This window comes from Bidens hawaiensis, unplaced genomic scaffold (assembly GCF_021521415.1).
Source record: "Bidens hawaiensis isolate Kalapana, Puna unplaced genomic scaffold, B.hawaiensis_p1.1 tig00035007_1, whole genome shotgun sequence".
Lineage (NCBI taxonomy): Eukaryota > Viridiplantae > Streptophyta > Magnoliopsida > Asterales > Asteraceae > Bidens > Bidens hawaiensis.
This window is the reverse complement of record NW_027496071.1, coordinates 179,267-202,062: the sequence shown is the minus strand read 5'-3', so window position 1 is coordinate 202,062 and position 22,796 is coordinate 179,267. Positions and strand designations below refer to the sequence as shown.

General features: G+C 36.0%; 1 pseudogene; it reads right to left on the bottom strand.

Annotated features, from left to right (window-relative positions):
- Positions 1–21,623: 21,623 nt before the first annotated feature.
- LOC143586849 (protein LIGHT-DEPENDENT SHORT HYPOCOTYLS 4 pseudogene) lies at positions 21,624–22,563 on the bottom strand (annotated as a pseudogene).
- Positions 22,564–22,796: the final 233 nt, after the last annotated feature.

Below are 22,796 nucleotides of genomic sequence, written 5' to 3'. Positions count from 1 at the left end.
GAGCTCTCCAAAGAGCCAACCTCTTCTCAAAAACATCTATAATACCGTTCCAATTATGAATTTTATTCATATTGGCGCCCACTAGAAGACTGAGATGTAAAAACGGCATAATACCCGCCTTACACCCTATCACCCCTGCCAAGTTACCGATCTCCGTCCCAGAAACATTACTACCAAACAAGATCGACCTTTTCAAATTGATTTTCAGACCCGAGCACATATGGAAGCACCTCAGAATTCTAGCCACATTCTCCATGTTAGTTTTAGACCATTCCCTTATTAACATAGCACCATCCGCATAGAGAAGATGTGTGACCAACGGACCTCGGTTCAGAGACTGGTAACCCTTGAGAATTCCTTCCTCCTGAGCTTTGTTCACCATACTAGTAAAGGCTTCCATAACTAAAATAAACAAAAAAGGAGATATAGGGTCTCCTTGTCTCAAACCTTTAAGACATTGAAATTCGAACATAGGAGATCCATTGACGAGCACCGAGGATCTAGCCGAGACAAGAATACCATTGATCCAGTTACACCAAACATCCGGGAACCCCATTTGAGTCATAACCGAGATAAGAAATTTTCAGTTGACGTTATCATAAGCCTTCTCAAAGTTGATTTTTAAAAAGAAGGCTTTATACTTAGACTTATTAGCCCAGCTAATTAATTCATTGACAATAAGCGGACCGTCAAGAATGTCCTTCCCTTTTAAAAAGGCTGATTGAGACTCGGAAATAACCGAACCCAACACCTTTTTTAAACGATTCGCCAAGACTTTGGAGATCACTTTGGTAATTAGCCCCCACCAAATTAATAGGCCGGTACTCGCTAAGACTAACCGGGTCAACACACTTAGGAATCAGAGTAATAAAGGACGAGCCAACACCTTTGCTAAAACAACCACGATCGTGAAACTCGGCCAAAATGTTACCAAAATCCTCCTCGAACAGCCCCCAGAAGTTTTTTAAAAAACGAAAGTTAAACCCGTCTGGACCTGGCGCCCGATCGCCGTTGCACTCAAACACCGCATCTTTAATTTTTTCTTTAGTAAACTTGGCTATAAGAGACATAGCATCCTCGTCAGTTAGTTTTTTAAGGTTGTGACAGTTCAGATTCGGTCTCTCCTCGCCTTCTTCTTTAAATATGTTACTAAAAAAAGCCAAAAATCTCCTTTTTGATGATTTTTGGTTTGTCGCACCATACCCCATTTATAAGCATCCCTGGAATGTAATTTTTTCGCTTTCTGTTATTAATGAAACTGTGAAAAAAAGCTGAGTTGTCGTCCCCAAACATAGCCCACCGGACCCTGGACTTTTGTTTAAGGTCTTTGACTTTTAACATGGCCAACTCCGTTAAATCTTTCAAACTTTCCATCCTAATCCATTCCTCTTCTTCAGACAAATCTCTTGACTCCATTTCAGTCTCTAAATTCTCCAACTCATCTTTCAGAGTTTGTTCTCTATCTCCTTCTTTGCCTTTAGTAATTCCCCACCAAACTTTAATTACATTTCTTAACATTTTGACCTTATTCACCAAGGCCAAATCAGCAGGTCCACAAGACTGCCATTTCCCACAAGCCACCCGAACCGTTTCTTCAAAATCTTTACGATCAAGCCAGGAATTAAAAAATCAAAAAGGGCGAGGCCCAAAATTGGATTCCTTCATAATGAGAATAAGCGGCCTATGATCCGACAAAAATCTGGGCAACACTCTAAGACACGCCTCTGGCCATAAATTCATCACTCCTGGACAGACCAAAAACCTATCAATTTTACTCAACTTGTTGCCCACCGAAAACGTTTATTTTCCCCCTTTCATCGCATACTCAACCAAGTTATTCTCGAAAATGAACGAATTAAAATCTCTAGCTTTAACCGGGTTAAAACCAGAATTTCTCCTTTCATTTGCATTTCTAACAACGTTAAAATCTCCTAACAAAAACCATAAACCTGAGTGCTTATCTTTAAGATCCGAAATTCGATTCCAAAGACCTTTCTTTCTGTCGTCCATTGAGGAGTATACACATTCAGAATACAAACTGGATCTCCACACCCCACTATACTTCCTTTTAGCAATAAAAAATTCCTATCCTTGATAGAATCCGACATTTTAGACACCGAGCTTTCCCACATACAAAGAAGGCCTCCTAATCTACTAGTCGCCCCCACATATTCCATATCAAACGAAGAATTATCCCAAAATCTAACAACCTGGCGACTTTCATGATCAACCGCTAGCGTCTCTTGAAAGGCTAGAAACGACAACGCTTCTCTAAGTTTAATATCCCTGATCCAAGCAGCTTTAGACTCCACCCCTATACCTTTTATATTTTACTGAAAGGAAATTCATTGTTTAACCTCGACAACTCCTTCACCCCTAATTTTATCCTTTACCATCTCTGTGAAATTATTCATCTCCACGCCAATTAAGAGTCCTACCTTTATGGTGGCGGTCGCTTCTTTCTCCGACCCTTCCTGATTTTCACCAGTCCCTCTTCCATCTGATCAACTTGCATCTCCCATTCTTCATCCTCATCTTCCTGTAACTGAACCTTTTCTGTGCCTCTTCCTTGTCTGCTTCCTTCGATATTGAATTTGACCTAGAAACATATCCCATTTTACCCCCTTGAGCCACTTCTTTGGGCTTAGAAATCCCATTACAAATAATGACTCTATCCCTATTCATGCCTAACAATTCATATAACCCAAAAGGATCATCGTATCTGGGCCGTTTTTTAGATCTGGGCTTATCCAGAACTGGGCTTGCGTATCATGAATCCCTAGACCCAATAACTGACTTACGAGGTGGCTCGGTTCCTTCCAGTCCATTCGAATTGAAACTAAAGTCAGCCTCTTGAGACACCTCCTCATTTATTGCTATATCTTTACTATGTAATTCCAGCCGACATTCCCCCTCGGGAATAGATTTTTGCACCTCTTCCAACATATCATTAACTTCCTTATTGTTTCTCGAGTGTTCCTGCACCTTCTCAACTGACCCTTCTTCTTCCACATTTCTGATCGAAGTCGGGTTCCTCAATCTTGATTGTTCAGAATCCGCCTTTCTGCTTTCGACCATAGCATCCTCTATTCCCCCCACATATTCTGGATCCCAAATGCCAATTTCTTCCGTTACCCAGACCAAGAACGATTTATTCCTCCATTTTAACTTGATTTCTTCAGTAATTCTTCTCCCGTCTCCGACTAACACACCGATACAGTCGATTGACATGTCTCCATTATTCCAAGAAATTTGAGACTTATGTATCACCTTACCTAGCATGGCACCCACCGAATTAAACACTTACTCGTCAGACAAATGTAAAGAAACCCCGATAACTCGTAGCCAAGCAATCCTTTGAAACGGAAGGGACTAACCCCGCCATTCATCCAATTTAGTGAACCATTGTGCCCAAATATCTTTATTTTTCAAAAATTCTTCCGCAACCGTCAAGCCACCAAAGGCAAGAAGGACATGGAAACCACCAATGTAATGAATGTTTAAACCAACGATCCCGGCATCCTTTAGCAAACTTTTCAAATTTCTCAACGTCCCTAAGTCCACTGTCACTCCAACCAAAGCTCTTCTATGGAGATGTTCAAAAGCATTGATGTTTGTCGGAACTTCAACTTCCAACGCCTTAGATCCTCCATCCACGCTGTTGATACATGCCTCTTTATACGACCTCCCCATCTTCCAAGTAGGGATATATCCCGGCTTCCAAGTATCTTCAACCATGTTCCCAACTGATGACTTCTGAAATTCATCCACCCTCTCCTAAACCGATGGCTTTTGTATGTCTACCGCCACCGGCGTTTCAGTCGGCCGTTTCTGATTCCTTTTCTTCACATCTCCATTTTCTTCAGCGAACATTGCTACCTTTACAAACAACTTTTGTTTTCCCATTTTGATATATTTCAATTTTGCCTCAAGATACCCAACATCGTCAACTTTAGAGAAAGAGACAAAGCCAAAACTATTACCCCCCTTATCCTTCTTTCTAGCTATATAAACGTCACTAACCGACCCAAAAACCCCAAAAAATACCGACACCTCCTTTCGATTGCAATCGTCCGGAAGATTGGAGACGAAAAATCTCACCGTATTAGTTGGATGCCCCTTTTTCTTTATTTGCCCCTTCGTTGTTTTTGCTCCTGGTGTCTCCGGTTACTTTCTCCCATCCCTCCTCCGGGGGTCTTTGATTTGAATCTTCCTCCGCCTGGCTTCTAGAGAGTTCTTCCATCCCTTTAAATTTCTAGGCTTCCTTCTTAATAAAGGCTCTAAACAACCACTACATCTAAATTAACTATACTATTAAAGTAAAATGATTTTTTACATTACATCATTCAAGGGTTTACACACAAGATGTCATGTGAGCAATTTCCTATTTTATCAACGCAATCAAATATATTATATTTAGAAATCCCAAAATAAGTTATAGAAATGTTCTAGATAAATGAATATATATATATATATATATAATTTCGTTAAATATCCTATTAATATGTCATAAGTTAACCTTTGAATATGTTTAAATATAATGATTTTAGCATTTCTCCTATCCAATGTTGTATTTAAATAAGTTTTAGAGCTTTATGAAATGTAAAATTTTGTTTATTATTATTTATATCTTATTAATCCATACATTATGATATTATGTATGCTAGGATATAGCCAGTGTAATACACGAGTGGTTAAAAAAATAAAACAAAAAAATTGAATTTAATAATTGATATAATAGCATAACTTATGGATTTATAAGATATAAATAATGATAAATAAAATTTTGTAATTCATAAATATTTAAAAATCTTATTTAATACAACATTTAAAGTTATATCTGTAACTTTGTTAGTAATTATATAATAGTAATAGTATCAAAATTAAATAGCTTATTAGGTGTAAATTATAATTTTGGAAACTGCTGAGATGAAATCCTGTGTGGATATTATTGCTTTAATGGGTCAAGTTATTCTACAAAGGGTGACAAAAATAAGAAGTGTGAGAAGTTATAAATAACTGACATGTGTCAAATGGGGACCAAAATGAAAAGGGTATAGAGGTAATTGTACATATTTTCTCTCTCCACATGCAAGGCACATGTTAATACCCCCATCATTTTAGAACGTCTATAAGTTTTTCGTGTGATATTTAAAAAAAAATTCATCATAGTAACAAACGTTTTTTATCTTTAATATGAGTATGATTTTTGTTATATAAAATTTAAAACAAAAATTACGTCATTGTGTCTTTTCGCACACCATTGTGTCTTTTCGGCCACCATTGTGTCTTTTCGCTTATCATTGTGTCTTTTCGAACACCATTGTGTCTTTTCGTTTATCCTTGTGTTTTTTTTCGTCATTGTGTGTTTTCGCACCATTGTGTCTTTTCGCTTATCATTGTGTCTTTTTTCGTCATTGTGTCTTTTCACACACCATTGTGTCTTTTCGCTTATCATTGTGTCTTTTCGCACACCATTGTGTCTTTTTTCGTCATAATGTATTTTCGCACACCATTGTGTCTTTTTGCTTATCATTGTGTCTTTTTCGTCATTGTGTCTTTTTGCTTATCATTGTGTCTTTTTTCGTCATCGTGTTTTTTCGTCATTGTGTGTTTCAACTCATTATTATGTTTTTTTAAATACTAATAACACCGTTGTGTAATAATGTAAAAATAATGATGAAATAACAACAAATTATCTAATACATAAAACACAATGATTAATACATGTTACACAATAACTTGAAACGTAAAACACAATGGTGAATACGTATAACACAATGACCTAAAACTTAAGACACAATAGTGAATACGTATAACACAATGACCTAAAACGTAAGACACAATGGTGTATATATATAACACATTGATTTGAAATGTAAAAACACAATGGAAACACCATATTACACAATGAACAACAAAAAACACAATTAAAAAAACCCAATAATTTTTTTATATAAAAATATGATACTCATATTAAAGATAAAAAAACGCTTAGTATTATGATGATTTTTTTTTAAAAAATAATGTCGTATGAAAAAGTTATGGGCATTTTAAAATGACGGGGGAATTAATGTGGAGAAAGAAAGTCAAGAAATGTGGGTTATTACATTCATGCCTTTTCTATCAATCTTTATTTATTAAATTAATCTCAGTTATTCAAATCTAAAATCAATGGACAAGATTCATTCTCACCCTTCTGATTTTTGTTATCCTTTGTATTTTAACTTTACCATTGCTTTAATATAGTAGTTAGATAATTAAATTATAAAAAAATTGTTATATTTTTTAACCACCAGTGTATCACACGGGATCTATCCTATAATTTATCAAAATAAGATTAATTATAACACAAAAAAGATTAACACGACTAACACCAACAAAGGATTCCAACCATATTGTTGGTGCATAACAAATTTAATTTGTATAGGCATATCATATGATATAAAGATTTACTTTACATTCAAATTTACTCGGTTTTTATATATCAAATTAGAAAAATAATGTTAACCATGCATCTGTAACTTACTCTTTGTTATTTCGATCCGTCTAAACATAATAACAACCACAACAACAATTTCTGGTAAGTGTGGCTGGTTGAACCGGATTTTCTTAAGTCAACCAGTATTTAGAGCCTGGTATTTTCGGGCGGTTTATTAAAACATTGTACCTACCGCCGGTTTTTTAAAAATACCAGTTTTAAATTCAAAATATTTTTGATACTTTTTTTCAGCCCATATATTTTAAAAATGACTTTTAACATAGCGGATACAATTGAAACGAGTTAACACGGTAATGGAGAATTCGTTAATCAACCAATTTTGTATCATGTAAATCCAATGTTGGCTTATTTACATCTTTTGTAATTGACTAATTTCGTATACAAGGTACAGACTTTTTACTGACTCGACCATTATTCATGTGGTGATATTTGGTTAATATTTGATGTTTATTGATGTACTTTTGGGTTATTTGGTTCATTATTCATGCATCTGTAACTTACTCTTTGTTATTTGGATCCTTCTAAACATAATAACAACCACAACAACAATTTCTGGTAAGTGCTGGCTAGTTGAACCGGATTTTCTTAAGTCAACCAGAGTTTAGAGCCTGGTATTTTTGGGCAGTTTATTAAAACATCGTACCTACCGCCGGTTTTTTAAAAATACCGGTTTTAAATCCAAAATATTTTTGATACTTTTTTTCGGCCCATATATTTTAAAAATGACTTTTAACATAGCGGATAAAATTGAAACGAGTTAACACGGTAATGGGCGATTCGTTAATCAACCAATTTTGTATCATGCAAATCCAATTTTGTATCATTTACATCTTTTGTAATTGACTAATTTCGTATACAAGGTACAAACTTTCTATTGACTCGACCATTATTCATGTGTGATATTTGGTTCATATTTGATGTTTATTGATGTACTTTGGGTTATATTTTGAGTTGGGGTTGAACCTCCCGGTATATTCCAATTCAACCATCTGTACCATTTTTAAACTAAATCCGATACGAGTAAAATATTGGTTCTAAAACATTGTTTAAAAGGGAAAGTAGAAGAGGAATGCATGAGAAGTTAAAAAGGCTTTATTAGAAAGTTAAATTGTTGAAGCATCGTCAATCGAAGTTACATTTTATGTATGTTATCATGTTGATCAGTTTCTTCTATTTGATGATATAATGGAAACGAGTAAGGATGTAATACCTGATAATCCAGTGATGTTGGAGATCGACATCTTCTTAATCTGATTAGGTTCCCCTTTAGGGTGTATCGGTTAGGATGGAGTTATGTGTTCTTGATGAACACGATTTGAGAGAGAGAGTTGTGGGGTGACTCTGAGGTGTTATGATTAGCCAATTAACCAACCTTCGACTCTCTAATTATCTCTCTATATATATACACCCAAAGGGGAAACCTTTTAATTAGTCTTAAGGGTAAAAGCGTCCATCAAGCTTTTACCTATTATCTAATAAGGCTTATGATGTTATTTGATAAATTATAATAATATAAATAATCATAAGGGCCATAAATAAATATATAAATATATTTATTCTAACATTCTCCCACTTGGCCGAGTGATTATTTATTATGAGCATTAGGTAAGCCTGCGCAGGAATTAATACTCATTTTAGTTCTAAACCCAAATGTAGCAGAGAAATACAGTCATTGAATCAATAATCGAAACAAGACCCCCATTAATCATACTACAATCCAAATTTAAAACTTAACATTAGGATCAAATCATTCCCTTAATTTTGACTTACATATTAGTGTCTATATGTCATTAGGCTAGCGTGAACATATTAAGAGACAAGTAAATCAAGTAAGTGAGGAAACTTTTATTAATAAACGTAAGTAAGTACAATATGCCATTAAATAAGATCTTTAAATAAGCCCATTCTCGAAACAAATTCTTCGAATACTTTAGATGGGAGACCTTTTGTCATCGGATCCGCAAGCATATCTTTAGTACTTATATACTCAATACAAAGATTATTTTCCTCAATTCGTTCACGTACGAACAAAAACTTTGTATCAAGAAATAGTCCAGCGCCAGTCGAACTGTTACTGTTCGAGAAACTAACGGCAGCTGAGTTATCACAGTAAAGCTTCAATGGTCTAGAAATGGAATTGACAATTTTGAGTCCAGTGACAAGATTCCTAAGCAACATTCCCTGACAGGTAGCGTTGTAAACAGCTATGTATTCTGCCATCATGGTAGAAGTTGCAGTCAACTGTTGTTTATGACTCTTCCATGAAATAGGTCCGCCTGCTAACATAAAGATATACCCTGAAGTGGATTTCTTATCATCTTTGCATTTAGCAAAGTCAGAGTCAGAATAACCCACCACTTCCAAATGATCACTTCTTCTATAAGTCAAATTATAGTCTTTCGTCTCTTGCAGATATCTTAAGACCTTCTTAGCTGCTTTCCAATGAGCCAGACCAGGATTAGTCTGATAACGCCCAAGCATTCCAGTGATGTAGGCGATATCTGGACGAGTACAGACCTGAGCATACATAAGGCTTCCAACTACTGATGCATAAGGTATCATTCTCATTTGCGCCTTTTCAGCCTCTGTTTTCGGACTTTGGAATGAGCCAAAAACATCTCCTTTAACTACTGGAGCTGCAGAGGGGTTGCAATCTTTCATGTTGTAACGGGTTAGGACACGCTCAATGTAGGCCCTTTGGGATAGACCTAAGATCCCATTGTGTCTATCTCGGTGTATTTCGATGCCAATAACGTAAGAAGCCTCTCCGAGATCATTCATGTCAAAATTTCGCGAAAGTAAGCGCTTCGACTCACACAACATGTCTAAGCTATTACTTGCCAGTAGAATGTCATCTACGTAAAGGACAAGAATAGTAAAATTGCTCCCACTCATCTTGAGGTAGGTGCATTGATCCACTTGATTTTTTTCGAAACCCTGTTTCTTCATGACTTCATCAAACTTTAGATACCATTGACGCGATGCTTGCTTTAGCCCGTATATAGATTTCTTTAACTTGCAGACTAAGTGTTCTTGCCCTTTGGGTTTGAAACCTTCAGGCTGTGTCATGAACACGTCCTCATCCAAGTCACCATTAAGGAAAGCAGTTTTGACATCCATCTGATGTAGCTCCAAATCATAATGAGCTACTAGAGCCATGACAATCCTTAAAGAATCTTTTCGAGAAACTGGAGAAAAGGTCTCTTGATAATTGATTCCCTCTTTCTGAGTATAGCCTTTTGCAACCAATCTCGCCTTATAGCGTTCAACGTTTCCATTCGGATCCAGTTTTGTTTTGAAGACCCATTTACATCCTACGGGTTTGACACCGCTGGGTAATTCAACCAAATCCCAAACGTCATTTTGCTTCATGGATTCAAGCTCGTCAGTCATAGCTTTATTCCAATTAGAAGATTGATCACTGTTAATGGCTTCATGATAAGAGGTAGGATCATTAAGCTTTCCATCATCCATTTCTTCAGCTTCAGCCAGAAAGGTTACATAATCACCAAAATTAGTAGGCTTTTTGGGCCTAGATGACCTTCTGGGTTGATTATCGGGTTCAGCATTGTGTTGATATTGATCGTTTAATGTGACTTCATTTTCTGGTATGATAAGTTCTGTAGAATTTGGTGCAGTGACATGCGGTGCAGCATTGAGTACAAGAGGAGTAATCGGAGTTAATGTGAGCGAGGAATCCCTCTCCCCCGCGTCTTGTGCTTCTTGCAAATCAGCATTAGGATTTTCACTGCTCCCACTGACCTTAAAATCCTCAAGGAATGCGGCACGCCTGGTTTCTACAATTCTAGTAATGTGAGAAGGACAATAGAAGCGATAACCCTTTGAGTGATCAGGATAGCCGATAAAGAAACAGCTGATCGTTTTCGGGTCAAGTTTCTTTAGAAAAGGATTATAAAGCTTTGCTTCAGCAAGACAGCCCCATACTTTCATATATCTTAGATTCGGTTTCCTCCCTGTCCAAAGTTCATAAGGAGTTTTAGGGACAGATTTGGAAGGAACCCTATTTAGTATATGAACAGCTGTCTTTAAGGCCTCAGTCCAGAGAAATTGAGGTAAATTAGAGTTGGCCAACATACTGCGAACCATGTTCATTAGGGTTCTATTTCTTCTCTCAGCAACACCGTTCTGCTGAGGAGTACCGGGCATGGTATATTGGTTCACAATCCCCTGGCTTTTACAAAATTCATAAAATGGGCCAGGAGCTTGTCCAATGTCAGTATGTCTACCATAATACTCACCTCCTCTATCTGATCGAACAACTTTAATTTGAAGACCTAATTGTTTTTCAACTTCAGTTTTATAGTCTTTAAAAGTTGTTAATGATTCAGATTTTTCCTTAATGAGATACAAGTACATGTAGCGTGAATAATCATCAATGAAAGTGATAAATGAATTATGTCCAGTTATTCCAGCGATAGTGTAAGGACCACTGATATCAGTGTGAATAATTTCTAATAAATTAGAACTCCTTGTAGCACCTTTCTTATTCGTTGATGTCATTTTACCTTTAAGGCATTTGACACAAGTTCCAAAATCAGTGAAATCGAGAGATGGTAAGACTTCATCCTTCACGAGTCGAGATAATCGTTCTCGTGAAATGTGGCCTAAACGTTCATGCCACAACTTAGATGAGGTTTCTAAGTCTCGTTTTCGTTTATTCTTTGTTAGTGATTCATTAAGATTATATGATAACAAAGACTTGGTAAAATCATCATCCAATTCTAATTTATAGAGACCATCCAGATAGCCAAAACCAACAACTTTAGATTCAAAGCTAATAGTAACTTTGCCATGACCATGAGAAATTACATAACCGTCATTGTCTAACTTTATTCCTGATACAAGATTCCTGGTAATTTCAGGAATATATAAGGTATCAAAAAGTTTAATACAAAACCCAGTTCTCATGCGTAATTCAAAAGTTCCCACAGCCTTGACTACTAGAGGCTTTCCATTAGGCATCTTTAGTGTTCTTCGGTTTCCCTCCAGCTTCTGGATTGTAAGGAATCCCTGTAAAGAATTGGATACATGAACAGTTGAACCGTTATCAACCCACCAAGTATTAGATGGAACTTCTAAATTAAAGGACTCAAGTATCATAAAGAGATCATTACCTTTCTTAGCCAGCCATTCCTTAAATTTTGGGCAGTCCTTCTGCTTATGATCTGTCAGACGACAGAACTTGCAGAAAAACTTCCCTGAAGGATTCTTAGAGCTGGAGGCAGTGCTTGTACTTGGATTGTTTTTCTGGAACTTAGAAGCAGCTTTCTTTTTGAAACTTCCTTTCCGCTTCTTGGAATTATCGGTAGTCATAAGGTAAGCCATCTCAGGTTTGTCCACTTTCTGACGTTCCTCTTCTTGGACACACATAACGATCAACTCACTCATTGACCATTTTTCTTTCTGTGTGTTGTAATTGACTTTAAAAGTCTCATAAGAAGCAGGAAGAGAAGTCATAATGAATTGGACTAAGAAACCCTCACTGATTGACATGTCCAAGTCTTTAAGCTTGTTCGACGTGTCTTGCATCATCATGATGTGCTCACGAATACCGCTCCTTCCATCATACTTTGTAGTCACCAACTTAAGCATAAGAGTGCAAGCATGTGCCTTAGACGTTCCCTTGAATTGTTCCTCCACAGAAGCCAGATAAGTCTTGGCGATAGTTGAATCAGGAATGGCTCCTCTGATGGTAGCAGTAATAGAGTTCTTGATCAGCATAAGTGACATCCTGTTACACTTCTCCCACCTTTCATGAGCAAGTTTTCGTTCAGCTGTGCTCTTATCAGTAAGAGCAGGAGGAGCTTCATGTCTGAGCGCGTGATCATAGTCCAGCATACCAAGTGTCAGCGTAAGGGAGTCTTTCCAAGCAGTAAAGTTAGCGCCAGTCAAGGTTTCAATCCCACAGTTGGGAGCTTGTGGAAATAAGATGAGAAAATAAGATACTAATCTAAATAAGGCATCTAGTTGGAAACTTAAGGAAGAATTTAGAGTGATCTAAGGGCACTTAATCTAAAGCAGGCAAACAAGTAAGGACCATTATATAAGGAAGCTGTGATATAGTCTATTATAAAACACCAAAATAACAGACTTAAATTAAGTTCTACTTAAATAAAAACACATCACCGTTGGGCAGAAGTGAATATATTCAAGCAATTATGAAAATTAAAGTTTTGTGCAAAATTAATTGTAACACATCACCGTTGGGCAGAAGTGAGACAATTAAGATTTTAGGCACTAAGTAGGTTCGCAATGCACTAAGTATAACACATCACCGTTGGGCAGAAGTGAAAACTTTTGTGTATTTAAGGCAAAACTAAAATCACGCGAATGTCTGATAATGTTAGGACATACACTTTTAAGTGACATACTTAATTAGACTTAAATAACAATATTAGGTTACACATCACCGTTGGGCAGAAGTGAACTAGAAGTGTTATTTAAGTTAAGTAATTTAACGGGGGGTGCGGGGGGCAGCGCCCCCTGCTTGGGTTCGGGTGCAAATGGTTTCTGATCATCTCGCAAACATCTAAGATATAAGAGAAGTTGCGATTACTTCGAAATAATGTTGCGAATTTGGTTAGGGGATTTTAGATGTTGCGGATAGTGAGGTCATAAGTAATGTTGCGATTGATGCTTTATAAGAGATGTTGCGAATGATGTTGTTGCGATGTAATCAGCATTGTTGCGATTTGAAGTACTCGCAACATAATTGTTGTGATTAAGAGTACTCGCAACATAAGGTAATACTCGCAACATCTCAAGGCTGATCGCAACATCCATAGGTAATACTCGCAACATCTTAAGCACTCGCAACATTAGTGACCTTTCACAACATGTGTCCCTTTCGCAACATTTTGTGATGCCAGGTTCTGATTCGCAACATAATTAGTGGATAATCGCAACATGTTACTCGCAAGATTTAAAGCACTCGCAACATAGTTGTTGCGATTAAGAGTACTCGCAACATCATGCGATTTCGCAACATCTTGTTTGTTGCGATTGGATTCCATTTTGTTGCGAATGGATGCCTTGATTCGCAACATTAGCAGAATTCGAAAAATTAATTTTTTAATCAACCTGATAACCTATTTCCTAATTTTAAGGGATTTGGGAGATTCTGTTAAAATTTTAGATTATCTCAAAATTTAATAAGATTTCAAAATAATATCTTTTATTTTATTTAAAAGATTTTGAAATTAAATTTAGAGATAACATTATCTCTTTAACAGATTTCAGTTTCCCAAGTTAATCCAAATTAGTGTTAGTTTTTCGAAAATTATGATGTTCATCAAGAACATCTTCCAAAATAAGAACAGTTTCAAAAAAAAATAATGAAACTGATAATTCGATTATTTTATCAGATTAATAACACTGGAATCGAAATCTTAACATTTTGTAAAACAGATTTCGAAAATAATCAGGTTTTGATAATAAACAGGTTTTAATCAGACCTGACAATTCGTTGGAAGTAATACGAACATCAAATCCAATCAATTTTATGATGATGATCAAAACCGTAAACATAAGGGTTTTAAACAAAAATTCGTTTCCGATTTTAATTCCAGTTTTATGGACATCGAAGAAACTGATTAATCAACATCACGCTCTGATACCACATGTTGATCAGTTTCTTCTATTTGATGATATAATGGAAACGAGTAAGGATGTAATACCTGATAATCCAGTGATGTTGGAGATCGACATCTTCTTAATCTGATTCGGTTCCCCTTTAGGGTGTATCGGTTAGGATGGAGTTATGTGTTCTTGATGAACACGATTTGAGAGAGAGAGTTGTGGGGTGACTCTGAGGTGTTATGATTAGCCAATTAACCAACCTTAGACTCTCTAATTATCTCTCTATATATATACACCCAAAGGGGAAACCTTTTAATTAGTCTTAAGGGTAAAAGCGTCCATCAAGCTTTTACCTATTATCTAATAAGGCTTATGATGTTATTTGATAAATTATAATAATATAAATAATCATAAGGGCCATAAATAAATATATAAATATATTTATTCTAACATATCATTCAAATGATAGATGACTCTCGTTTGTAGCACTTGATCTTCATAGCCAAACCATGATATTATATAGATTTTAAATTTGTATATATGTGGTTACATTTTATGCAGAACATGTACTTCAGTTTTATATACTTTTTAATTAAAATACACATTTGGGCACGCATTATCAGATAGAAATATTTGAGAAGACGAGCTTTTACATATACTGAAATAAATTAATAAAGTTTTCTTTCTCAAATATAAAGTTATATGGGTTGATTAAAAAAATATGTATTCATTGTCTGATCTTTTACTAAAGAATTAAAATGGTTATACTACGTGAATAAAAAGGGAAAATTTGAATATGGCGCAAGTTGAGTTCTTTGAATAGCAATTGGAATTAGGAATGAGATGGTTATCGTACATGTACTGGTCGGTCGAAAATCCGATTCTGAAAATCGTAAATTCTTGGTACATGTATCAAAATATTGGTACGGTACCGGCATTGAAGGTAAAATTCAAGAAATACCGGTACCGTGTACTGATTCTGAAAATTAATACTTTGGTATCGATTCGATACCGACGGTACCGATTCGTTTCCGATTGCAGTACCTATACCGGTACCAATCGTTACCAATATCAAATTTATCCATCCCTAATTGAAATTCGCCAGCCTACTATCACATTTTTAATTGGGTAGGGTACCCGATACCCACCTACCCGATTGTGCCCAACCTCCATAACATTTATATAGTTAAGAGCATTCATAACATATGGTACTCAAAATTTTTTGAATGGGTTCTTCATATTATATAGAGTTGTTGGTGCGTATATAAGAGAGACAAAAGGTTACTGTTAATCTAGTAAATTTGGTAAGACGCTCTTCATATTCTATGAATTTCAAATAGATTTTTAAGTGGTTGTTAGTTGATGTACTTGTCGTGGGCTAATAAAATCCAAAATACCTATAACTAGTAAGGTCATCTCTAAAAGCAATTAGTGAAAAGTGCTACTATAGTTCCTTGTTCACTAATTAATTGTTTGATTGTAAAACAATTTAAGAAAACGATGACTACACTTCAAGTTTAGGATATGCAATAAATTGACTGACGATAATTTCTACCAACTTGGAAAACACAAGATATGATGCGTTTATTAGAACAGATAAATAATTACTAGACACAGTATTTTGGTTATAATGATTCACAAAACCTAATCCGAGAACTGACATAACTGAACGTGGTCTACCTAATTACCAGTTCGTTAAAATGAAACTTAACACATATCAATGATTAATGGCAAATGGTTCAATGACGATAAGAACATAATCCTAAATGTTGATGAACACAAACCAAACAATTGATGATAAACGAAACTCCTAGAAAAAAACAATTGTTTAATCGATTCCAATAAATATAGATCTAAACAACCAAAAGAATAATCAAAACTAAATCCCAATACATCTAATGTTGATAAAAACAATTGGTTCATATGCAAACCCTACACCTAAAGTAGTCACAAGTGGTTTAGCCTTCTCCCCGCATCATGAATCCTTCAATTGTTGGTTGGAATCTTGAATTCATGGAAGAATTTTTGATCAAGGAGGTGTTAAGATGGTGAAAAAATTTGCCCCTAAATTGTCCAACAGGGCTAGGGTAAGAAGATACGATGAGGCTTAAATATTAAACAAAGTCATCAAAACTCAACTTTTCTCGTCAGGCATACCATAAGATACGGTAGGCTGCCGTAGCTTACGGTGGACCCAACCTTCTTACGGTACTCACACTCTGCTCTATGGTGTCATCTACGCTAGACTCCACCGTGGTGGATCTGCCGTAAGCTACGGTGGAGTCAATACTTAGTTCTTCGTTTTCCATTTTTTTGATACTCGCGCGGTGTTCTAACCCTGGGTTGCTTCTTTTTATCCATAACTTGATTCTTCATCGTCAGGGATGCTCCAAATTAGTTTCTTTAAGCTCTGACCATCTACAATCATAAACCAATTAAATTTTAAGTGTAAGCTAGTATGTAGGGCATCATGTAGGTCCTTAATCACGGATCAAACAACAATAACTAAAGTTCTTGGATCAATTTAGACCACCTAGCTAGCGGAAATAACTAGTTGGTTAACCTAGATCTCGGATCTTATTATGTTAGCTGTGAGAGTGTAAAGGGAGAGGGTAGAGAGAAAGTTAGATGGATAGAATATTTTGTCAAAAGGTTAATTGTGGTATGGGCATGCCTCACTATATATATATTGAGGTCATGCCATGCCGTCTTTATATTCATAATGGTCCAACGGGCTCAAAATATAAGGCCTCGGGCCCAAACATACAACAAAGGAAATTATTACAAGCACGTTTAAACATCGGGAATAATACATAAGACTACATAAACAAAATGGGCTCTACAATCTCCATGTAGTATTCTCATATTATTCCTCAGCATCGCTCTTCAATCGGTCTCATATTTTAGGATTTCAACGTGATCAAATGGTTGATTCTCAACAAGAAAGCGTACAAACTTGTTGAACTTCTCAAAAATGTGATCGGTTTTTTCACGACGATGATCCTCAATAATTGATAAAGGTGACTTGTAGAGCTTGAGTAAGTCCTCCTTGCAAAGACCCGCCAGTTCGTGCTCATTGAAAAAGCGGAGGTGATACATTCTATCACATGTATTATCACCTCACCGCTACTATTGTCAAATTCCCACGAGACAAAGTCATAGAAGATGTTTGGATTGAAAGGCATACCATGGAAGATTAGTTCGCCATGGTCTTCTAGCATCTTGTACCTCCAACCTTTCTTATTCACTTCGGTGATTGGATTGACTTCTTTTGGAAGTGTAAATGACCTGCAAGGATTCAAAGCAAAGTTTGGGTAGTCATCCTTCCACTCGTGGCTAAGAAACCGCTTGAACCATCCTTCAACTTTTGGTTCATCCTCGCCGCGACCCAACATTTTTCTAAAATGTTCATATCAAATTAGGATAATGTGTGCATATATGCATAAGTCAAATATGTGAGGTCGCTGTTTGCACGTTGAACATCCCAACTTTTACTGTCCTTGTGCCATCGGGCATAGAGGATGAGAGAGACATCATGATACGGCTTCCTTCTCCACCTAAGGCTCGACACGTTGCTCACGCTATACAACTTGTTTTTCTTCTTTCCTTTTCTTTGAGTAGGCAGAGCGACAACAGGTTTTCGACTGGCTCATTTGTCTCCCTTTCCAGTGTATCCGGATTGGGAGGGTAGTTTATTCCATCATCTTCATACACGACTTCTTGAACCAAAGGCTTTGAACTTCAATCTTATATTCTGGGAATGATCGACAACAACAAATTTTATAAACATTAGATGCGGGAGAGCAGACATCTAATTTTCTTTTGTTGACTTTTAATATGCTGGAAGTAGTCAAATAATTATTAAAATTAACAAAGGTTCATCATAAGCCTATGCAGTCTATAATGTTTAGCCTAGCATCTTAAAATCAAACAAAACAATAATAAAATAAATCATGGTGAAAATAATAGAAACGAAATATTAAAGGCGATAAAACCCGTAGTCTTCGATCTTGAACGTAAAGCTATTCACCAGGTAATTCCTTACCTTCAAAACCGCCAAATAACTCCAATATAAGCTCCAAGAAACTCCAAATTTATCTGGTGGGTGGAGGGTGGTTTTTAGGTTAAGATAAGGGGTGTTTATATAGTGAACTAGGCCCAAAACGTGACCAAATTACGGAACTTTCTGGAAAAAGGCCTCTATGCGCCGTGCGACCAGGTCTGCCCTTGGCCACGCGGCGCAGCGTACTTTAGGGGGGTCCGACCGGTTTTTCTTCCGGTTCCTTTCCTGATGTGTTCCGGCTTCTCGTTTAGGCATATTTTGACTCGTTTTTCGTCCTTTTCAACTACGATCAACTTCCGGAAACTACAAAACACAAATATGTTAGTAGTATACAGATCTTAATTAAAAACAAAGAAAAACTACTAAAATATTATATAAAATATACAAGGGAAATATATATAAATATCATTATATCAAATATCCCCACACTTACTCTTTTTTCGTCTCTGAAAAAGTCTAATGCAATGAAATCAAAATCGGAAAATATAGTCTTAAAAACATATAGATTATTTTAGTTTAGAAAAACGTAAAAACCGCGATCACTGATATTGTTGTCCACTTAAACCTAGGGCTGTCCAAACTGCTCGCCGCTCGTTCGTTTTTCGCTCGAATTTTACTCGAAAAATGCTCGTTCGATTTCGGCTCGGTTTGGAAGTGAGCCGTTCAGCTTGGTTCGGTTTAAAAGCAATCCAAGCACGAGCAAAGCCTCGCTCGGTTTGGTTCGATTCGTTTTGCTCGAATTATTTTTTATTTATTAGTTTTATATATAAACTTTATGTATATATATAAAAGTATACTATTTTTTAAAGTTTTTAAAATTTCCCTCTTTTGTGTTGAATTCAAAGTTCAAATTTAAACCATAGTCACTCGTTTTATATATGTTTTGTTGTTAAATATGAGTTTTATACATTTTAAAGGTGAAAATTTAGACAATTTAAAGTTGAAAGTCTTGAATTAATGATATTTTGAAGTTTTATAAATTTAAAATTGGAAACTTTGTACGAAATCAAGCAAAACCAAACCGAACCAAGCCGCTCGGTTTCAAAACCAAACCAAGTTCAAGCATAAAGATATCGCTCGTTTCTTTAAATTCAATCCTCTCGGTTCGGCTCGCTTTCAAACCAAACCAAGTATGAGCATGCCCGCGTTCGGTTCGGTTCGGTTCGTGAACAGCCCTACTTAAACCCATGCCTTGATCTTTACGGAACAAGTAAGATCCAACAATTTCTTTATTTATCTAACTTAGTGGTTTACACATTAAGACCCGTTTATTTTCAGTTTTTACCGGACCATACCACTCCAACTTGACTTAAACCTCAAAATTAGCATATTTAAAAATTTATTGCTCTTTTTTATCCACATAAATTTAAGCATTAAAGTTTATCAAAACAGTAATTAGATATGATTAAGGTATAATTAATTGATTAGCTAGTGTTCCCCACAACATGACATACCCCCGTCATCAAGCAATACCCCGAACACTTCACCATATGTGAGTATGCATGAATTCATCTGTAGGGTTTACATGTGACGTGTCCCTTGTAGTCTGTTTTAAAATGGACATTTTCCGTGCTAGTGAAAAACACAAAAAACCGAAAAAATCAAAAATACGAACTATAGACGAACTAAAATACTGAACCGAATGTGAAATCTATTATCAACTCAATTATTAATCGTATCTGAATATATGCTTTTTTAATTCGTTTAACCGAATAACAGTGTTCTTATTTTCTATTTTTTTAATGTAACTATGGTATATGTTAATTGTAAGTTTGTTAATGACAACCTAATTGAGCATAGTTGCCAAATCATCTAGTTTCACATTTGATAAACAAATCAATGCCCATACCATAAGAAGCAAAACTAGGCAAACGTGATATTCGATTTTTTTTCGTTTTTAACTAAAACCGAACAAATTTGAAATCAGTTTGTTTACGCATTTACGAATTCAGAGTGGTTAGGTTATCAGTAATGGATAACAAAATTTCAAATCCAAATAAAACAATACGAAATAACCGAATAACCAACATTGGAACCGACGAACCCCAAGTTTTGGGCCTTAACCGAAGCCAAAATTGATAATATCCAGACTAGTGGAGTATGCTAACTATTCGGTTTTCGGTTAATATGTTTTGGTTAATAAGTTTTGACCTTAATTTTTGGTTATGCGTAGGATAACCAATTTTTTTAAAATGACATATAACTTTGTAAAAGACCATCCTTTTAAAATGTTCATATTTGTTTATATATATATGTGTGTGTGAAAATGGGAAAGTATAATTCTATTTCATATTTTGATTCTTATTTTTCATAATCATTAATTTGAAGTTAAAATTAGATCTTTGGCGGTTCGAGTCAATTATAATTCGGTTATGACATATCATAGCCATAACTAACCCATACTTTTTGGTTAACTGGTTGCTGCAGCGAACTACTAGTTTATTGTTCTTGTTCTGTTTAGTTAATTTGATTATTCGCTCATCCTTAAATAGGGTAATAGCCAATAGGCTTATGCGTAGAAACCCTTCGGGCTTAGTATTAATTAAGCCAAACGTAATGGGCGAATAAATGGGGCGATTTCGGGCACAACCCCCCTTCCCGCGCAGGGCGATGGGGGATATTTCTCACCTAATTGTGTTTGAGATATATTATTATAATATGGTGTGTGATATATATATATATATATATATATATGTGTGTGTGTGTTGATTGGGCGCCACATAACGCAAATCGTCTCATTTTGTAGCCATTCACTAAGCGTAGCCTTAAGGACTTGCATTCCAACAACCTTTGCCTCTTCTCCAATTTACTATTCAAGAATAGACCATACTTATGAACTTTTTATATAATGCCAATAAGATGTAATATACCAATATAACATTTACGTACTAGCATTACCTCTAGAGAGATATATATAAATATTATATAATTTACCAATACTACTCGAACCGAAAATTTATACTATATACACATATAGTTAATTTAAAATCAGCCACCTCCAAACAAAACACTATTGATCGCTATTAATAGCAAAAAGATATTATATTACTGTGAAACTTATTACGTTACTTGGTCATTCCAATTAGCCCCGTTTGCAAATCCAACTTTTGATTGTTTCACAACTCTGGAATAACAATTATTTTTGTGTCTTTTTCCGGTGCATATAGAAAGAAAGAAAGAAAGAAACAACACAAACGTTAAAAGAAATTCTTAAAAATCACAAATAACTTGCAGTTTAATTAATGACTATTACAACTGCTTGCATCATGACTACAAACCTAAGATCATCGAAAAGCAACAAAATCCCACATATATTATCTAGAACCAGTAGACAATACTAGCAACTAAACTACTGCACTGAAAACAGTGCTTTCCCTTTTTTTCAGTCTTCAATTATTTGAATCATCATAATAGAAGAAACAACATAAAAGCAACACAACAACAACAACAACAACAACAATAATAATAATAATAATAATAATAATATTAATAATAATGACCATTTTGGGAAATCACTTTCAAGAAACAGGAGAGTTAATTAATTAGAACTTAGAAGACATATTTCCTTTTTCTTGATCAAGAAAGCGGTGGCGGTGGTGGCGGTGACGATGACGGCAGCTGCGGCGACCTCTTTGGCTTCTTTTTCTGATAGCTAATCCCTCTTGCTTTAGCTTGAGAATCCCTAACCTCACGTAAATAAAGCCTAACAGCACGAGCACCAAACGGGTTAGTCTCCGGCTGCCCTCCGTTTTCCTCATAAGCGGCCCGGAGGCGGCCGATGAGTGCATCAAGGCTGCCCCAGGCCTGGCGGAGCGGGCAGGGGCAGAGTGCTGGAGGGTTCGGGTGACCGAAGAATGGACACATTTGTGTGTGGACTTTTGTCTTGCCAAACTGGTCAAGGTACCTCAGGAACTCAAGAACATGTGCACCGCTGCACCGGGAGAGGTTTAACGGTGGGCGGTGGTTGCGGAGGTACTGGCCGAAGGTGTTCCAGTCACGGCGTTTCTGGTTCTCGTAGCGGCTGAGAGTGGTGGCGGTTGGAGAGTTGGTGGAAGAAGATGAAGAAGATGTGGTGATGATGGAGTCAACTTCTTGTACTTGGGGAATAGCATGATCCATGGAGAAAGAGTGGTATTTTTCCATTTTGATGTGTGACAAAGTACAAGAAAGATAGATCTAGCTACTTGAAGCCAATCTAGGGTTTTCAGTGAAACTGTACTAGATATTGAAAAAAGTTCAAAACTAACAAACCCTACTTGTGGATGTTATTTTTTTTTGTTTTTTTCTAGGGTTTGTTCAAGATTCTTGAAGTGGTTATAGATGAAGGAGATGATATGTGGGTGTGGATCAAGATTTCAAGATTTGTGATGGGTGAGACTTTAAGCATAAAAAAAGGTAGAAAACAGTGAGGATTATGATCAACTGGAGTCACTTGGTTTGTTTTTGCAAGTTTTGTTGTTGAAATAGATTGGTAAAAACTAGAAATGGGGAGTTAGCTTTCATTCTTTTTATCTAGAAAAGGGTATACAGGTGCAAGTACTTGAGAGAGAAGTAGGGAGAGATTGGATAGGTGAGGGTGCAATTGTCCAACAAAAAGTTTTGAAATTAGGGCTTTTGTGGATATGGAAAAGG